We start from the raw sequence: 18,083 nt of genomic DNA on the forward strand, positions 1-18,083 counted from the left end.
CATGTCAAATGGGGTCTGAGTGTGGGAGACAGAGGAAAAAGAGAACGATGAATTGAATAGAATGATGGAAAAACTAAAAAACAGAGAGAAAAGGGAAGAGAGCATGGGGTTTAAGTCAGGTCACCCCCCCCCCCCCATCATACTGTACATCCCCTCCTCATATGTTACAGTACTTAAAGGCTGTACACTCCCCCAGTACTCTGTTCATTGTGCCCCGAGATGCTGGCTAGCATATCAAACAGCGGCCAGGAAATGATATGGAACCAGCCTCTCATTACGGACTAAATTAAACGATACTAGTAAGGCTAGTCTACTACTTTAGTACTCACTAAATGAAACAATACCAGTAAGGCTAGTCTACTACTTTAGTACTCACTAAATGAAACAATACTAGTAAGGCTAGTCTACTACTTTAGTACTCACTAAATGAAACAATACTAGTAAGGCTAGTCTACTACTTTAGTACTCACTAAATGAAACAATACTAGTAAGGCTAGTCTACTACTTTAGTACTCACTAAATGAAACAATACTAGTAAGGCTAGTCTACTACTTTAGTACTCACTCCCCACTGAGCAACAGTCTGCTTTTTTTACAAAATTTTACATTTTTCGGCGGTCTACTTAGCCTAGATTTTGATTAGCGGTTTGTTTAAATGTCTATATATAGATATAACAACATTGTTTCAACGTCTAACCTATCGGCCATAGGCACTTTTCCAAATGTGATGACATCACACTTGTGAGTTACAATAACAGTATAGATTGGGGTACCAGAGATCAAAATAATCATATCAAATGGAGATCCATGGCCTGATGCACATCAAACTGGGGGGTTATAAATGCTCACCATCAGCCTCACTGTCAATTAGCACCAATTATACTTGGCGTTGCAGCATGTATTAGGCAGACCAGACATGCATTACTCTGTCTCTATCTCTCTCTCGCTCTATTCCCAGTCTCTCTCCCTCCTTCCATCTGTGGCGGGGAGACGCCACACTGACCAGCACAGGCAGGCGTTTGCCTGGGTCATTAAGCTGGCGTGTCTGTTAAAAAGCTCAACTCAGAATGGGGGAGGGGCATTTTTACACACATTTTAAATCAACATGACTTTACGTAGCCCCAGGTGGGGGCGTCTTCTTGGCTCAAGAGCAGCTGAGGCGTACATACCGCATACTACCTCTGACGAAGCGCACAGGGACACTTACTCGTCCCCACACACACACACACACACACACACACACGCTGTTCTTCCAACTACACTCTGTAAAATCTATACTCGGTAATTTAAGTGTACAGATGAATGAACCCAAATGGACCTTTAAAGATCCAATCGGTTACATCTTCACACTTACTGTTAAATAAATTAACACTCAGGATTTTATAGTGTACTATGACGCAAAAACACGGAAATACAGTGAAATGTCTTTTTTAGCACAGAAATACAATGAAATGACTTTTTAGTTTTATTTGGGCGCATGCATATCCTCCCCGCATGGCACACAGCCTGGTCCCACTTCCACTGTGACTGAGAAGAACAGAGGAGGGCAATAAAACATTTTTAGCTTTGGACCGGAGTTGGGCCATTCAGGCCTTGAAGCCAGACCAGAGAGAACCACATCACCACTACTACTGCACAATGGAAGTGTTCTCTCTCTCTCTCTCTCTTTCACTCCTTTCCCGTTTCTCTTTTTTCCATTCTCGCTCCTTCCATCTTTCTCCCCCCCCCCCCCCCCATCTACTGGAAGGTCTTCTGTCACTCACTGGAGGAATGCCTGGCGTGCATGCGTATGTGCGTGCACGTGTGTACATATTGTACATGTGTGTGAGTGTGGTACCAGTACAAAGGGAGTCAGTGTGGACAGCAGAAGACAATCGACCCCTCAATGGATAGCGATTAACTCGTCACACATAAATGCATGCGCGAGCGCACGCACACACACACACACACACACACACAAACACATTCCAGAGTCCACGGATGAGAACTGTGACATTCAGAGTCGACCGACCAATCAGCACTTTGTGCCACTGTCACAATGGACCCAGTCAATGAGCAGCAGAGGCTCATGGGAGACCTGTGAATCAAAGTGTACAGAGTTTTCATCCCTGTCTCCTCCCTCTCTCTCTCTCTCTCCTTGCTTTCACGCCTCTCTTTCCCTTCTACCTTCTAACCCAGTCTCACTCTTTCCTAGGGTGGAACTCAACAGCTAGAAAGGTGGCTGGTGACGTCTCTCATGCCCACAGTGGTGATGTTGTTACTAAGATCACTCCATGTGTCATCAGTCCCCAAAGGTTCCAATTTAAGGGCAGTAACACAGACTCTTAACTTCATACGCGGGTATGAAGTAAGAGCAAAATGACCGGTGTGTGATTATTATGGTCAATTGTTGCAAACATCTGCCCCGTTGTGTTTCATCAGTGTTTTAGTTACTGCACTTAAGCAATATTACACGAGAGGCTGTTCTTTATCGTAATTAATGCACGTCTACTCTGCGGTTCCGAAAGGTATCGCAGAAGTGCATTAACCCATTTAGGCCTGACATCAAAATAAAAAAAGGCTTCTAAATTCTGACGGTTTTCTGAAATACCTATGTTTTCTGTATTGGTGGTGCTTAATATTTCATGTCAAGGACCCCAAAAATGATATGTAATTAGCCTCCGACCCCCATCTGAAAATATGTTGTTCCAGGCACAAGTTGGTACACATACATTACAGTTACAGGGTTACAGTATATGCTCTTGCTCTGGGCATAGTACGGCAGCTCTATGTACAAACATGTATAAACATTTCAACCTGACAACTTTTGGATGATCTCCCAAAGCTAGCTAGGTCTATAATGTAACCCACCCTGCTTTTCTCACTGGGTTCCTAACAACACACTGCCTGAAGTGATCCCTCTTTGTTTTACTCCCACAAAGTCTGTTCGACTATAGTATGATTGACAGAGAAGCCAGCAGAGGGAATGGCTACCTCAGATGAGTTGAGATGCAGCCCGCTCCACCACACCTCTCTCTCTCTCTCGTTGAGATGCAGCCCCCTCCACCACACCTCTCTCTCGTTGAGATGGAGCCCCCTCCACCACACCTCTCTCTCTCGTTGAGATGCAGCCCCCTCCACCACACCTCTCTCTCTCGTTGAGATGCAGCCCCCTCCACCACACCTCTCTCTCTCGTTGAGATGCAGCCCCCTCCACCACACCTCTCTCTCTCGTTGAGATGCAGCCCCCTCCACCACACCTCTCTCTCTCTCTCGTTGAGATGCAGCCCCCTCCACCACACCTCTCTCTCGTTGAGATGCAGCCCCCTCCACCACACCTCTCTCTCTCTCTCGTTGAGATGCAGCCCCCTCCACCACACCTCTCTCTCGTTGAGATGCAGCCCCCTCCACCACACCTCTCTCTCGTTGAGATGCAGCCCCCTCCACCACACCTCTCTCTCGTTGAGATGCAGCCCCCTCCACCACACCTCTCTCTCGTTGAGATGCAGCCCCCTCCACCACACCTCTCTCTCGTTGAGATGCAGCCCCCTCCACCACACCTCTCTCTCGTTGAGATGCAGCCCCCTCCACCACACCTCTCTCTCGTTGAGATGCAGCCAGGGCTGCAACGATTCATCGATTCATCGTAATCAAATCGATTATTCAATTAGTTGTCAACTAATTTAGTAATCTGCAACTAATCACTAGTTTTTTTGCAATTTATCATAGGTGATTTCCCACTTAATCATAGTTTTACCAGTGGTAAGTGTAACTAAACTAAAGAGGAGTGATCCATCTCTCTTCCCTTACAATCTGATGATAGTTGCACTTGCACAGTAGCGACTGCAAAGCAAAATGATTATAGTATCAAGAACAAAACAAAACATATCGCTTGAATATTTATTTTTAAATGATTTGAGTTCAGAATAGTACTGTTCCTTCTAGACTGACACATGTGTAGCTATTATTTAATCAAATGTATGCAGTCAGAATAAGCCTAAAGACACCATGAGTTGCTTTAATTCATTTTAATTTAGTTTGTCTTTTATTTGAATAGCAGCCTAATCAGCAGCTAATCAAATTAAATTTTGAATGAATTATATTTTTTGTTATTTAGAACATATATTTTTAAGGTGATAGCTAAATAAGTGTCATAATCCGATTAATCGATTAATCGTTTAAATAATCGGCCGATGAATCGATTATGGAAATAATCGTTAGTTGCAGCCCCCTCCCTCCACCACACCACACTCCCTCTCTCGCCCCCTGCTCGCTATCACACTCACACTTTCCCTGTCACGTCTTCATTTTTAGCAGTCAGCGGCATTGCATGCAATGTGAGATGGCCACCCACATTGCCACACACACATGCTGCTGGGAAACATGAATGACTGTGACACTGAAAGTACCATAAAGATGCAAAGTACAATAGTGCCTTGTATAACTGTGATGAGTAACACACACACACACACACACACACACACACACACACACACACACACACATGCGTGCGTTGCATAACTACAGGCAGGGGATCACATGTGGATGCAAAAGGTGATGTACAGCAAATCCCCCATTAATCAATTATGAATGTATTAATGCGAGAAGTCCTGCAGCTCGCAATAGCCAGATCTATGCAGGCACACACACACACACACATATGGTGGCTTATGAGTTAAGTTGTATTTATAGCCCACTGTCTTTACCAAGGGCAGTATAATACAGAGAAAGTGCACCTGCTTTTCTTTCTTTGACTATAGAGATATATTTGAACAAATTCTGTAGGAGTACTGTCAAACAATGTGTTTGGAGCCAATCTGAAAAATACGTGCAGAGGTTCTGGCAGAGGTGTGTGTGCAAAACGGTGCCAGAGATTATCTGTTCACAGACAGACAGAGACAGAAGATCACAGACACGCACACGGACACCCACAGACACCCACACATACAGACACGGACACACAAAGACACACAGTGCAAAACATAGTCTCGGCCATGCCTTTCGGCCTTGCGGAGACAATAACCTATCTCTGTCTGGAGGAGACAAAAAGCGTGAGATGTATAATTCCGTTGTTTTGGGGTTTTATTTTAGATTTGTTTTTGGCTTTTTGACAGGAAAGAGGTAGAGAGAGAAGGGGAGAGACATGCAGCAATGGTCGTCATGAACGGGACTCGAACACGCAACCTGCTGCCAGGCCAGAGCCTATATGTGGCATGTGCCTGGACCACTAGGCCAGCGGGCGTCCCCTATTCCGTTGTTTTGTAGCCTACTAGTAAAACTACCAGTAAGACACCTGAGGCCGAGGTCGCCTGCACATGTCCGCCTGGGTGACAGCAGACTGCTGGGTGAGAACTGGCGCTTTGGCATGGGGGGTAAGATCTTAATTTTCAGGCCTGTTAAGAACTCTTCACCGGCTGCCGGGCGTGGCTGCACTAATAACTTTGGGGAAGGCGCGTCTAGAGTTTAAATGGACAGGCATCAGTCAAGAGGGAGACATCGAAGAGGAAGGATGGATGGGGAAGAATCAACATATTATGTCATGTCAGAACAGGTCAGCTCCATATATGGAGATCTAAGGGTTTGAGGTCAGATGTAGAGTTGCTGGCCAATGGGCTTAATATTGATGACATCTCCATCCCTGATGATGTCACATGCTCCATCCTTGATGATGTCACATGCTTTCACCCCGACCAACCAACCAACACACACACCGACGGGAAAGTCTTCCCGACCTTTGTTCACAATAAAGTGCTTTGAAACAGTTTTCTTCAAGTGATATGCAAATAAGAAACACAAATAAAAGCATGGGCAAGTACACAAAAAAATAACTGGGGTCATGGACATGAGGTGACCCATAAGTACACATAATTTCACCAAACAGTGATTAATTTCTCCTACATTCTTCTGTCACACACACAAGAATATAGCTCAAATATATTCAGATGACATTGTTGGTTCGGTATTAGGATACTTCAAACACACACACACGCGCGCACTCGCATGTTGCATGTTGCACACACACACACACACACACACACACACACACACACACACACACACACCAGCATCAGGGAGTTGTCCTGAATAACCCTGTAGCAGGGTGTGTGCACTCTTTAGTTCTGACTTCAATCTACATCTTGCTTGGCCTCCAAACCACACCTGCTATAATGTATTGACATTTCATTGTTTACTCTCCATCTTTATAGAGTATGTCGGCCATAGCCCAATTTACACAAAATTCCACAAATCATGAACACATTGTCCGATTACCGTGACACTTGGCACACTTGGTCATACAATTACATTTTTCAAATCTCCATCATAGTGGTGCTATAACAACACAACCCTCGGTATAGACAACCTGGCTTGGCGAGGATCTGCTCTCGTGGAGCACACTTTTCTAGTTATTACATGATATTGCAAAGATATCCCAACATCAACAGGAAGAACAGGGAGTGCTATAGGCACTCACTGTTCTTCCTCACCTCCAAGAGAAATGGGTCAAACCCAAATTAAACATTTCACACACACACACACACAGGAACAACAAGCATCTGTGAAAAGACACACGTCTGTGAGCGACTATGACAAGCCAGCACTCTCAAAATATATCACACACACACACACACACACACACACACACACACACACACATTTTGAATTCAGCCTCTTTATCTGGAATTGGAGATTGAAACTCCCTCCTCGACAGTGTGGAAATGATGGAGGTGGAGTCGGAAGACAGGAAAATGAGTCAATGTCAGGATGAAGTTGCCAGGGAAAGAATCAAAACATGGATGTGATTCATTAAACTGCTGTCATATAATCACGTATAGGGCTGGAAGACATGACTTCAAATCAATATAAGAATTTGTACAAACATTTTCCTTGATTACAATTAAATTAATGGATGATTATTTCTTTTAAATAGTGAAAATACCAGATCTGGCATTGTGAGCCTGTAGATCTGCTATTTTCATTAATATTTTTGTGCACCACCATTGTATTGCTGTACAACAAATTACTGTATAATACAGCAGTTTAAGCCGTTAATCAGACTAATCGATTTAGTTAGATTTTAAAAAGACAATAATACTTTTTTACTATTCACAAATCTCAAAAACGATGCTTCTCCATACCCATTTTGGGCGGGAACCCCTTTTGGTGTTTTAAACCTGTTATAATTTAGCTATTGAAAAATAGCAGATCTACAAGCACCGAGTGGCGCGCTACGAGCTTGTAGGTCTGCTATTTTTTTATCGTGAAAATATTTATTTCAGAAAACAGGAGGATTTAGAAGAATCTTTTTTAAATTTCGAGGTCAGGCCTAAATGGGTTAATCAATCATGATTCATGAGCTATGTTGGTACTCGGTATAGAGGTTCTGAATATAGGTTTCCATATATTTTCGGTTAATTGCACAGCCCTATAATCACGCATGAATGACAGCTCTATAATAACATAAAGACAACAGTACACAACACCGCTGTCTCTCTCACGCACACGTCACCCTAGAGAAAGAAAGATAGCCGAGTCTGCCACTGTCTCTTCATATAAGAGTAAACGACTAATCCCTCAGTTGCTGTGGGTCACGCCCACTTTGATGATATAGTCTAGTCACTAGTGTCTTGTTTTGCAACATTGGCAGAATAAAAACAAGCACACATGCAATTAAAATGAGCACAATGCGTGTCTGTGTGTATCTGTCCGTCTGCGAGTGTATGAGCGATTGAGAATGTGTGTGTGATTAATTATGAACACACAGATGCATGAAACACACACACACACACACACACACATTCCCCACAGCTCAGCCAGAGTGGTCTTTGTGGCTGTCCAAGCGTCACTGTGTCCAGCCAGGCTCGAGTTACGGCTTTGCAGGATCTCTCTCTCCACTCTCTGAGACGCGCACGCACACGTCACGTCACGCACACACACACACACACACACACACTTTACAACCAGAGAGCATCCGGAACCCATCAGGAAAGAGGAAGAGCTACAGGGGCATTTTAAGTATACAATGCACTCACAATATTATAGGTTCTTTTCCAGCTCACAGCCTTCTTCGTTCAAAGTCATATCCTCTCGCTGCCACATTTTCTGTCAAAGGGATACACCGATACAGGGAAGAGGGTGACCTAGTTCAGTTGTCAGACAGTTTGTCCCTCAGCCAAAAGGTCCTAGGTTCAATCCCACACCATGACCTCAAATGTCTGTCCTGCTGAAGAAAAACACTGACCCAACAGCTTCAGGGGTGGCGTTCTGACACTAACTATACACTGTACACACACACACACACACACACACACACACACACACACACACACACACTGACCTCACTGTGGGGCGGGTGAGTTTTCTCCTCTGGAGTGCTGAATAGACATAGCCTAACTCAGTTAGCCGATTTATAAATAAATTGAAACGAGATGAGCTACAATTATCTTTGAGTTTGTTCAGGCTGGAATCGGGAGTTTGACCCAGAGATGTACATCGGCCTCGTAACAGATTCGCAGATCAACATCTAATACTAATGATAATAGAATAGACATTAGATGAGTGAAATGGAACGATGAAAATAGTAGAGAAGATCAAAACGAAGGGACTAGAATAGATCATGGAGTGGAGCTAAATTTTACTTTTTTACTTTGAAAATCCCAATGTCAATACCCAAAAACAAGAAATGTATATACAGATCCTGAAAAACAAAAGACATTTAAACTATAATGGATACATGAAATAAGCTTTGGGGATACAACGCTAGCCTGCTTTACAAGTATTTTATTAAACAAAAGTAATTTTGTGGGCCTAACCGTGTGTGTGTGTGTGTGTGTGTGTGTGTGTGTGTGTTCTATTCTAGGAGGATTCCAGAGGGGAGACCCTGTGACTGACCCCCGCCTCACAGGATCTGACAGGATATCACCACACGCACGCACGCACCGCACAACAACAGGCAGGCAAAGCAATCAATGAACAGCACAGATAAACTCACAGTCACAATAAGTGGGGATCCGAAACACGGAGCCACTTTCGGCCACAGACGCTTTCCAACGCTGCCGACGTCAATAATATATCACACACACACACACACACACACACACACTTTTTAAAATGACAGCAGCCTTTTCTGACATTGCATGCAGGTTGGTAGCCTGTGTGTGTGTCTGTGTGTGGTGTGCAGTGCAGACTGCAGTCCACTCCAGTCCAGCCCAGCCCATTCCAGGCCAAGCCCTCAGATTGGCCGCCCAATGATCCGCTACAATCAGTGCGACCGATCTACAAACAAACTTCCCTTTAAACCACAGCAGGAGGCGAACCAGTGTAAATTAAGATCCGGCAGATGAAGTCCGGATCCGGTACGCTTTAAACTGTCTAGATAACATACCGGTAAACAGTAAAGCGGTTTAACAAACACGAACTTGTTTATTAAACAATATATACCTAGTTAATTAAAACGGGGCTTAATGTGTAGTGTGTGTGTGTGTGTGTGTGTGTGTGTGTGTGTGTGTGTGTGTGTGTGTGTGTGTGTGTAAAACTCCACATAGTCCTCCTCAGTCCTCAGGGGTAAAACGCGGCCAGGTCGGTAAACAAACAGGGCAAAGTTTCCAACAGCGAAAATCAAACGCACTCATCATTACCTTTTTCTCAGCGGCTCCCAAAGTCAGTCACGACGTGCACTCCCCTGCAGACATCAGCTGAGAAATAGCCGCTTTTCGGTACAGCGGATTGTAGAGCAGCCTCTATTGGGCTTCTCCTCTCGGCACAGTCGGCAACGAACGTTCGCTGTAGCCTGTATAATAAAGGAGCACCGTCTCCGGTGCAGGCTTGGCTGTGTGTGTGTGTGGAGGTGGGGTGGTCGAGTGTCGGGGTTGACAGCCCGTTGAACGGTGCTCCACCGATATTGGTGACCTGTCGATTTGTGGGACTCCAGAGGTCGTTGTTTTTCCAATTTCGACCAAAAACAACGAGATATAGTCTTGGACAGCCGTAAATTAATTAAAAAATATGAACCGAAATCCCCCTTCACGTGACCTACTGGCCATACTGTACAACCCCCACGTTTGTGCACACAGCAAGGCAATGTCTGGGGTTGGTCGGACCTGGTTAAAACAGACGTGGCTCGTTGACGTTGACATCAAATCAAAATATTGAAACAGCGACGCTCTGGGGTCATGGAATTTGATAGGTCACCAATCTCGACGTAACAGAGTCAATCAGTACAGCTAGGAATGGGGGAAATAGAGGGAGTTCCCATCCACAGACCGGGGCGGGAGCAAGTTTCGACTTTCGAGTGACATTCTCAGACTCGTTTCATTGTAGGTAGGCCTGGGCCTGGCTGCAGTCAGATAACAACAGAATTACACATGTTATAAAGTTATTAAATAAATATTATATAATAAATATTAATTTCACTCACTTTAAATGACACAATCAGCCCAGCCCCACCTACTATAGGCCATACACTACAAACAATTATGTACAGGACAGCCTGTCTTTTAATGACTGAAAGACATTTGATTTTGAGCCTTTCACAGTCTGAGTCTCTGAGTCTTGCCTGTGCTTGTTGTCGCAGTTAACTATGAAAGTTTGCAGGTTTTTTGTCACCTAACACACAATCCCTGTCACTCTCCCCGTCACTCACCCGGGTCACCCCAGGCAAGCCCCTAGGTCATCGTGACATCACGTGACAACAGCCCCTGGTGTCTTGAATCCCGTATGTGCTGTATCCTGTGTCTTGCTTGGGTCCTGTAGATTCTGAGTATTTGAGATCGTTGAAGATACCGTGTGTGTTGGTTGGCATATGAGGGTTGAAACGGCTTTCTTTTATGCTGTTCAGTCTGCTGTCAGAGTGATGTGTCATTATCCCCATATAAGGAGATCCAGATACTGTCAGAGTGTCTCGTTATTTACACCTGATGATCCAAATGATGTCAGTGTCGATCTGCCCATGTATGGGTATTCAGGTAATGTAATCTGGAGGTCGGTCCCAACGTGGAGAGCCTTCGTAACAGAGGTCGGTCCCAACGTGGAGAGCCTTCGTAACAGAGGTCGGTCCCAACGTGGAGAGCCTTCGTAACAGACCTCCACACTCTCACCGAGGACACTGCCGACCAGCGGCGCCGTCGTCTGGCCAGAACTAGAGTTCAAACTAGAGTTCTCAGCCCGAAAATGAAGACCCGGCTCTACCTGGGCCCTCATCAAACCCTGTACATTCAATAATCAATGTGCATTCAATGCCCCTGCTGCCACCCGTTAGATCTCCAGAACCTGACCTGTTCTGACATTCCATTATCTTGATCGCCCGAGGTTGCTTCTCGCCCTCATGGTGTCTAAATACTGCTATACATTTGCGTTTTTTTAATTATTTGCTTTTCACATTATTTAACACCCCGGCCTTTCTGTCAGGGGAGTGGCTATGAAGGCAATGTCGCTGCTAATATACGTCACGCCCAGCTGTCAACACATTGCGTTCCTGAGATTCCTCGTTGACGTAAGCTCAGCTGGTGGTGACTCGACTCGTACTAACCACGAAAAATTAAATATAAATAAAATAAAAATAGAAGTAATTAACATTCAGTTTCTGTTGTGCGACGGGCAGATGCAGCCACCCGCCTACCCGGAAATGTAGTCTCTGGGTTGTTTGACTTATTTATAACGCTTATTTTGTTACTCTATTTGTACATTAATTTCCACCTTCAGTCGATGCTTCATATCCATATGAGTGAAAAGGCCGGGGTGATCGGTTTATTTTTCAAACACAGTTCTTATATGAGGCGATCTAAAATCCCCCCTATATGGAGATTACAATGCAAATAAAAAGTACACGAACCTGGGGACTGACGCCCTCTACTGACAGTGATGTCAGGACTTCGGTGCTCTATCCACACTTTTCCTGGGCTGTGTGTGCTCCAGTTCCTGTTGATTTCATTGGATATCATTGGTCATCTGACCAGTTTCATTGGCTTTCTTTGGATCAAATCGACAGGAACTGTAGCACACACAGCCCAGGAAAAGTGTGGATAGAGTGTTAGTTTTGTTGACTAAGACTATAATACTAGGCCTGGGCTGGCCGAGCGGTCCAGGCACCTAGGCTGATAATGCAGCCTGACAGTGTGTTGCAGGTTCGAGTCCCGATCCCTACAACCTTTGCTGCGTGTTTTCCCCCCATCTCTCTCCCCCTTTCCTGTCAAACTAAATATGTCTGATCACATAATGATGTCAGTGAACATGATCTGTTTCTATGGAGATCAGGCATTCCAGTACAGCACATCTGTAGGCTACTGTAATTAATGAGTGAGTTCATGAATGTGACATTTAAGGCAGATAGATGGCAGATGGTTGAAACCCACACAGACACCTTTCTATCATTTATTCTGTTCTTTGTTGATTTAAAGTGACAAGTCTGTGACATGCACGGTAAAAAATATCTGTCCACGGCACTAGCTAGAAAGTGTACACACACTCAAAAGCACAAGGACTAGGAGACAGCAGCAAATGTGTGAATTGTGAACACACAATGACATACGCCATCCACACATGCATACAATGACACTGTACATTTTGCCAAAGCAAAAAGCAATTAAGCATACACAGACAGAAAGATACACAGTCATGCACACACTTGCGCGCACGCACACACACACACACACACACACACACACACACACACACACACACACACACACACACACACACACACACACACACACACACACACACACACACACACACGGCTGTGTTAATTGAAGCTGATGGAAAATTATCCCATCGAGACATATACCGTACATGAAATCGTACAGCTCTATCTAGGCTACCCTTCCATATTGTGCTAATTGAAAGTGATAGAAATCTATAGTCTCAAGAGCCCAACTCTTTCCCCTTTATGCATGCATGTCATGGGGGGGGGGGGGGGGGGGGGGGGGGGGCAGGGGGGTGGACTCGGGATGATGGGACTATTTGTCATAACAGTCAGTAGATAGTTCTAGGGATCTGTTGATGGACATGGGGCCAGTGAGAGGGGCTGGGAGAGAAAAACTAAATCTTAAGAGGGTTGGTGTGGTTGCGTGGCTAAGGGTGTAGGGTTACCATGTTGATGAGCGAGAGCAAGACCCACTGATGGATGATGTGCTGTGACTTTGATTTAAAGTAGCATAATGCAAGTAGCATTATCTAAATGACAAAGTGGTTGCGTAAAGAGTAAAGACCTGCCTGGCAGCACTGTTTAATGCAATTTATTTGTGAGAGTTATAAATATTTTTTTGTTTAATTGTTGCTTGCTCTCTCTCTCTCTCTCTCTCTCTCTCTCTCTCTCTCTCTCTCTCTCTCTTTAAACATGCACGCACGCACGCACGCACACCTCAGATCCCTGTCCAAATGATGCAGGAATGTCTCCTGTAACAACATCAGCAATCACAAGGTGCATCACATGACATCGTGGGTCTGTGTGTGTGTGTGTGTGTGTGTGTGTGTGTGTGTGTGTGTGTGTGTGTGTGTGTGCACGCGCGTGTGTGTGTGTCTGTGTGTGTGTGTGTGTGTGTGTGTGCGCGCATGCATGCGTGCGTGCGTGTGTTCGTGCGTGCGTGCCTGCGTGAGTGCGCGCGTGCGTGTGGGAGCATCCCATGTGTATGTTTTTGCCTGTACTGTATGTACGTGTGTGTACCGGACAGTGCTTTAATCTGCTCACAAGGTATAAATAACCTCCAAGTTCCAACGCTCAATTAGGGGAGGAGCCATGCATAACTTCCTCCAATTAGAGGAATTCTAGGAGACCTGAGGAACAACAAGGAGTTGCCTCAACATTATAGAACTAGTTACATAATGCCTCTCCAATCACAGGAAATCTGAGCATGTGTTGTGTCTAATTTTGATTCCCATACCTGGGAATGTTGCCCAGATATGTTGCCCTACATATTATTGAGTGTAACACAGGGATACCTTGACTTGAAGATACACCACTATTTCTTATTTATTTTTAACACAGCTCCCGTCACATTGTGGGGAACATTCTTTCTAATCATCACACTCAAATGAGTGAGTGTGTAGCATAGACAATTAGACATAGAAAGCTAGACGCCTCCTTCGGCTCTAGGGCGTCTGTTCTTGAGGGAGGGCAAGCTTGCACACGTGCGTCATAGAAGGGGACGTTCTCATGCGAATACAGCTCCTGTGAATTTAATTGATATGTCCCGGAAAAGACGCAATGTGATTAGCCAGTAGTCACTTTGAGTGGCAGCGTGCCTACCACACATCCGCTTGACTTCTGCCCTCCCTGCGATACCGGTCGCTCCAATAAACTGCAGCGGCCAGGCATCTATGTTTTGATGTTTATATGTGTAGGCTACTACTTGGACAAAATGTATGCATGGGTTATGGGAAATGGGGTGATTTCGCCGTGATGTATCTCCAGCTCTCCTAGAATAGCCCCTTAGCGCTGATAGCCTCATTAACATTGTCACCAATTAAGGGACACAGCTACTGTATCTGCATGCAACGACAAGTTGGGGTTCAACGTGGACCACTAGCAGTGCTTACAAGGCATTATAGCGAAACCGAGTGACAGGTGTGGAAGGCTTATCTTTCGACGTGCAGGGAAAGAAAAATAACTGCAGATGAAAAAAAAAACCTGTAAGGACCAACTTTAAATGTCATGTTATCCCTTTAAGCCGAGGCTGAAGAAAACGGGTGATGGAGTGCAAGCTGGCCTCCCAGTAGCAACGAGCTGACAGAGAGATGGACGAGAGCAGGATGGAAGGATAAGGAGGAGCATGATGGTATAGCCATCAGGAGCCAGCTGTGGTTGACACCTACTGATAGAATGGAGCAGGGAGTGTCACTCATCACGTCGCACGCACGCACATACACTCACGTGTCTTAAGGATAAAGCCCCTGGGTCTGAGCTCCTGCTGAAAGTAACAGATGCCAGAAATACAGTGTCATATATAGACAAACAAGGACAACAAGGTCACACTGAGGCACAGATACTTCCCACCACACACACACACACACACACACACACACACACACACACACACACACACACGCACACACATGCACACACACGCGCGCGCACAGCTCTCTAGTACCGGTTCAAAAGGACAGAGAGGGGGAAATATGCTCTAGGCCACATCAGTTAATAAAAGTCTACACTACAGCGTGTGCATATTTATATTGTGTGACTGTTCAGTGTTTGTGTGTGTGTGTGTGTGTGTGTGTGTGTGTGTGTGTGTGTGTGTGTGTGTGTGTGTGCGTATGTCCACAACACTGTATGTGCGTGCGCACGTGCATGCACGCATGTCTGTGCACATGTGTGATTGGAGTGCTTTAATAATTAATACCCATTCAGAGTTTCCTCTGCATAGTCAGACTTTGCAGAGGAGCAGTTTCTTTTAGAGTTACGTGATACCAGCTGTCCTAATTATCTCCCTGTGTTCTGTAGCAAGGCGCCCCGTTCCTGTCTTCCTCCAGATGATCTCGTTGGCCGCAGATTCAACTCTTCTCTTTCTTACAGACAACCTAATCCACCCCGTCCCTGCTCCTTCAGTCCTATAGGCCAAATGTCCTCACCTTTCTACCACTCTGGCCTTTCTGTGTGGAGTTTGCATGTTCTCCCCATGTCCTATAGGGTATAGGGGGTATAGTGTAGCACACAAAAACATACTGTATTCCTGATCTCTATACTGCCTCCCCGTTGATCAGCCGGGGCACCCGATGGAAATGGTTGGAATAGCGTGTTCCTTCCACGCTCTACGTCCTACCGGGGGGAACTCCCCCTGTCCGGTGATAAGACGCGGCCTGCTCACTCCTCATACATTGAAGGAGCATGAACTCAGTTCGGGGCTCTCCCCGGGTTGGCAGAGGGAGAGAAGCGCCCAGGATTACAGTTTAGGCATTGGTCACGTCATAATTTAGTGCCCTAAACAAGGTTAATATTAACCTTGTAGCAATGTTTTAAAAATATGCATCATTAGTCCTCATGATAGGATTATTAAGGCCAGGCAATTTTCACTCACGGTTATTTGCAGAATACAATCTCACAATGGGTTGCGAATCGTGATGTGCTGCATTGCGAGCTTGTAGATCTGATATTTTCAAATTATCTTTTTAAACTTTAAATGGGACATTCTGCATAATGCGTATACTTTTACTTTTGTTACTTTAAGTACATTTTGATGTATCTGTACTCTTTACTCAAGTACATTTTGAATTCCGGGCTTTTACTTCTACATTGCGGTATTGATACTTTTACTTAAGTAAAACATTTGAGTACTCTTTTTGTTACCGTGGCCCCATCACCGTCGCAGCAACAGCTGCCTCTCGTCAACGTTGCTCAGCAGCAGCTGGGGAGGGGAGGAGTACCAGACTGTTTAACAGCCTTGGTTAGAGTTCTCTAGCCATAGCCAAGGGGAGCGGGAGGAGGAGGGGAGGGGGCATTTACTGGTGGCCCACAGGGAGTGGAGGTGGGGGTGTGGAGGGTACATGGAACATCAGGATCTCATTTTGGGCCATAGAAGCTCATTGGAGAGAGATGGGGTGTCGGCAGAGGATGTCGGGGAGGAAGTTGGAGGTCAATCGATGCTCAGGGCGGGATTTGCAGGTGTGTGCATGCGTGACAGATAGAATGAGAATGAGAGAGTGCCTTTGCCGCGTGTTACCCCCATCTCTCTCCCCGTTTCCTGTCACCATACTGTAGTGTACACTATCCAATAAAGGCAGAAAAAGCCCAAAAATATATCTTACAAAAAAAGCATGTATTAATCTGTGCTTGCATGTAGATATGCCCATGTGAGTGTCCCTCAGTGCCATACAGTAGCCTAACACCATTTTTGTGTCCCACTCCCACCAATGAGTCAGAGTGTGTCTTCGCCACTGTTTCCAGACACGGCTCATGCAGTGGGTGTGCTGCTGGGGGAACAGTAGAACACTGTCCCCTTGTATTTCCGGGTTAAAGGTCAGGTCTGAGGCATGTGGCCCTCCAATGTATGTCCCTGTCTGACTTTTGACACTTCACCTCCTCCGTCAGGCTGGTTGCCAGCCCGTTTGCTCGTTGTAACTGTAATCTTTTTATACTTAACATTCCAGGCAGTCAGCTGACCTAGAGGGACCTACTACAATGAGTGCACAGCCAGGGGTTCTCTGTCTTGCTCAAAAAGTTGTTGCTGGAGTCAAACGTGTGACATTTGGCCAGTCTGGTCTCTCTCATTGCAAGGGCACCCTGCTGCATTTTTTCAACGAGGTGACTCATGTATTCTACTGTTTGCAGGGAGTATTATGTTGAAGTGGCTAGTGTAGTGTATGGACCATAGCATCCATCTTCCAACTCCTTAGAGCCCACATGGAAAATGTTACCTCAACAGTAACTGGACCCAGAGTGCCTGAGTTGGTGGAGAAAAAGTAATGGGGGTGATTTGAGGGAATGGAGTACTGGAGCAAAGATTCCCGAGAAATAGAAGAAGAAGAAGAAGAGCTGGTAACAAACATTTAAAACAGACATATTTTGAATCACCACTCAATGACAATGTATCAATATGCACAGAATAGGTCTGTTTGGCTTGAGTGAAGTTTTCATTGTATAGTAACTGATCCTATTCACTGTTTTCCACTTTGTGGTTTTCCTGGGCGTGCTGTAATCGATGAGATTCAGAATAAATCTCTCGCAGACAGTAAGTAATGTTAGCTGTGTGATGCACCGTGACTCAACTCTGGGCTTGGCAGCACAGCCTTTCCTTGCAATAGGACCCTCTAAATGGCTTCATTGGATCCATCCAGCATGTTACACTAGTCCTCAAACTACTCGGGACGACAGAGGAAAAGTAGGAAAGCAAAAACAAAAAAGGAAATGTCATAGTAATACGTTAATATGTCGTTACTACACAAAATATCTGATGCATTAACCACTCAAAGGGGAATACCACTCAACATGGAACTATATGTGGAAATAACAAACAAACAAAAAGTCCCCCCCCCCCCCCCCCCTTCTGTTTAGGCTAGAACTGGAGGTCTAGAACTTGGGATCATGTGATCAGTGACATCACGAAGGTGTACTCTGCAGGCCAAAGAGTATTGGTGTAAATAAATATTGGTATTCCCCTTTAAGCCCTGTATACTTTG

The 18,083-nt window shown here is 45.2% G+C and overlaps 1 protein-coding gene across 3 annotated transcripts in view; it reads right to left on the reverse strand.

Annotated features, from left to right (window-relative positions):
- The window catches only part of ppp2r3a (protein phosphatase 2, regulatory subunit B'', alpha), a 129,959-nt gene that overhangs the window by 84,713 nt on the left and 27,163 nt on the right, over positions 1 to 18,083 (reverse strand). Inside the window, exon 1 of one of the 3 annotated variants that reach the window (XM_080784028.1) lies at positions 9,614 to 9,793. The exons of 1 other annotated variant lie outside the window; for it this stretch is intronic. The gene's annotated coding sequence lies outside the window, so the exon portion shown is untranslated. Of the gene's footprint in view, positions 1 to 8,955; positions 9,043 to 9,613; positions 9,794 to 18,083 lie in introns of those variants that run through there. One more of the 3 variants, XM_080784030.1, reaches the window with a different exon arrangement.

Source organism: Protomyctophum bolini (assembly GCF_963924005.1).
Source record: "Protomyctophum bolini genome assembly, chromosome: 15".
NCBI lineage: Eukaryota > Metazoa > Chordata > Actinopteri > Myctophiformes > Myctophidae > Protomyctophum > Protomyctophum bolini.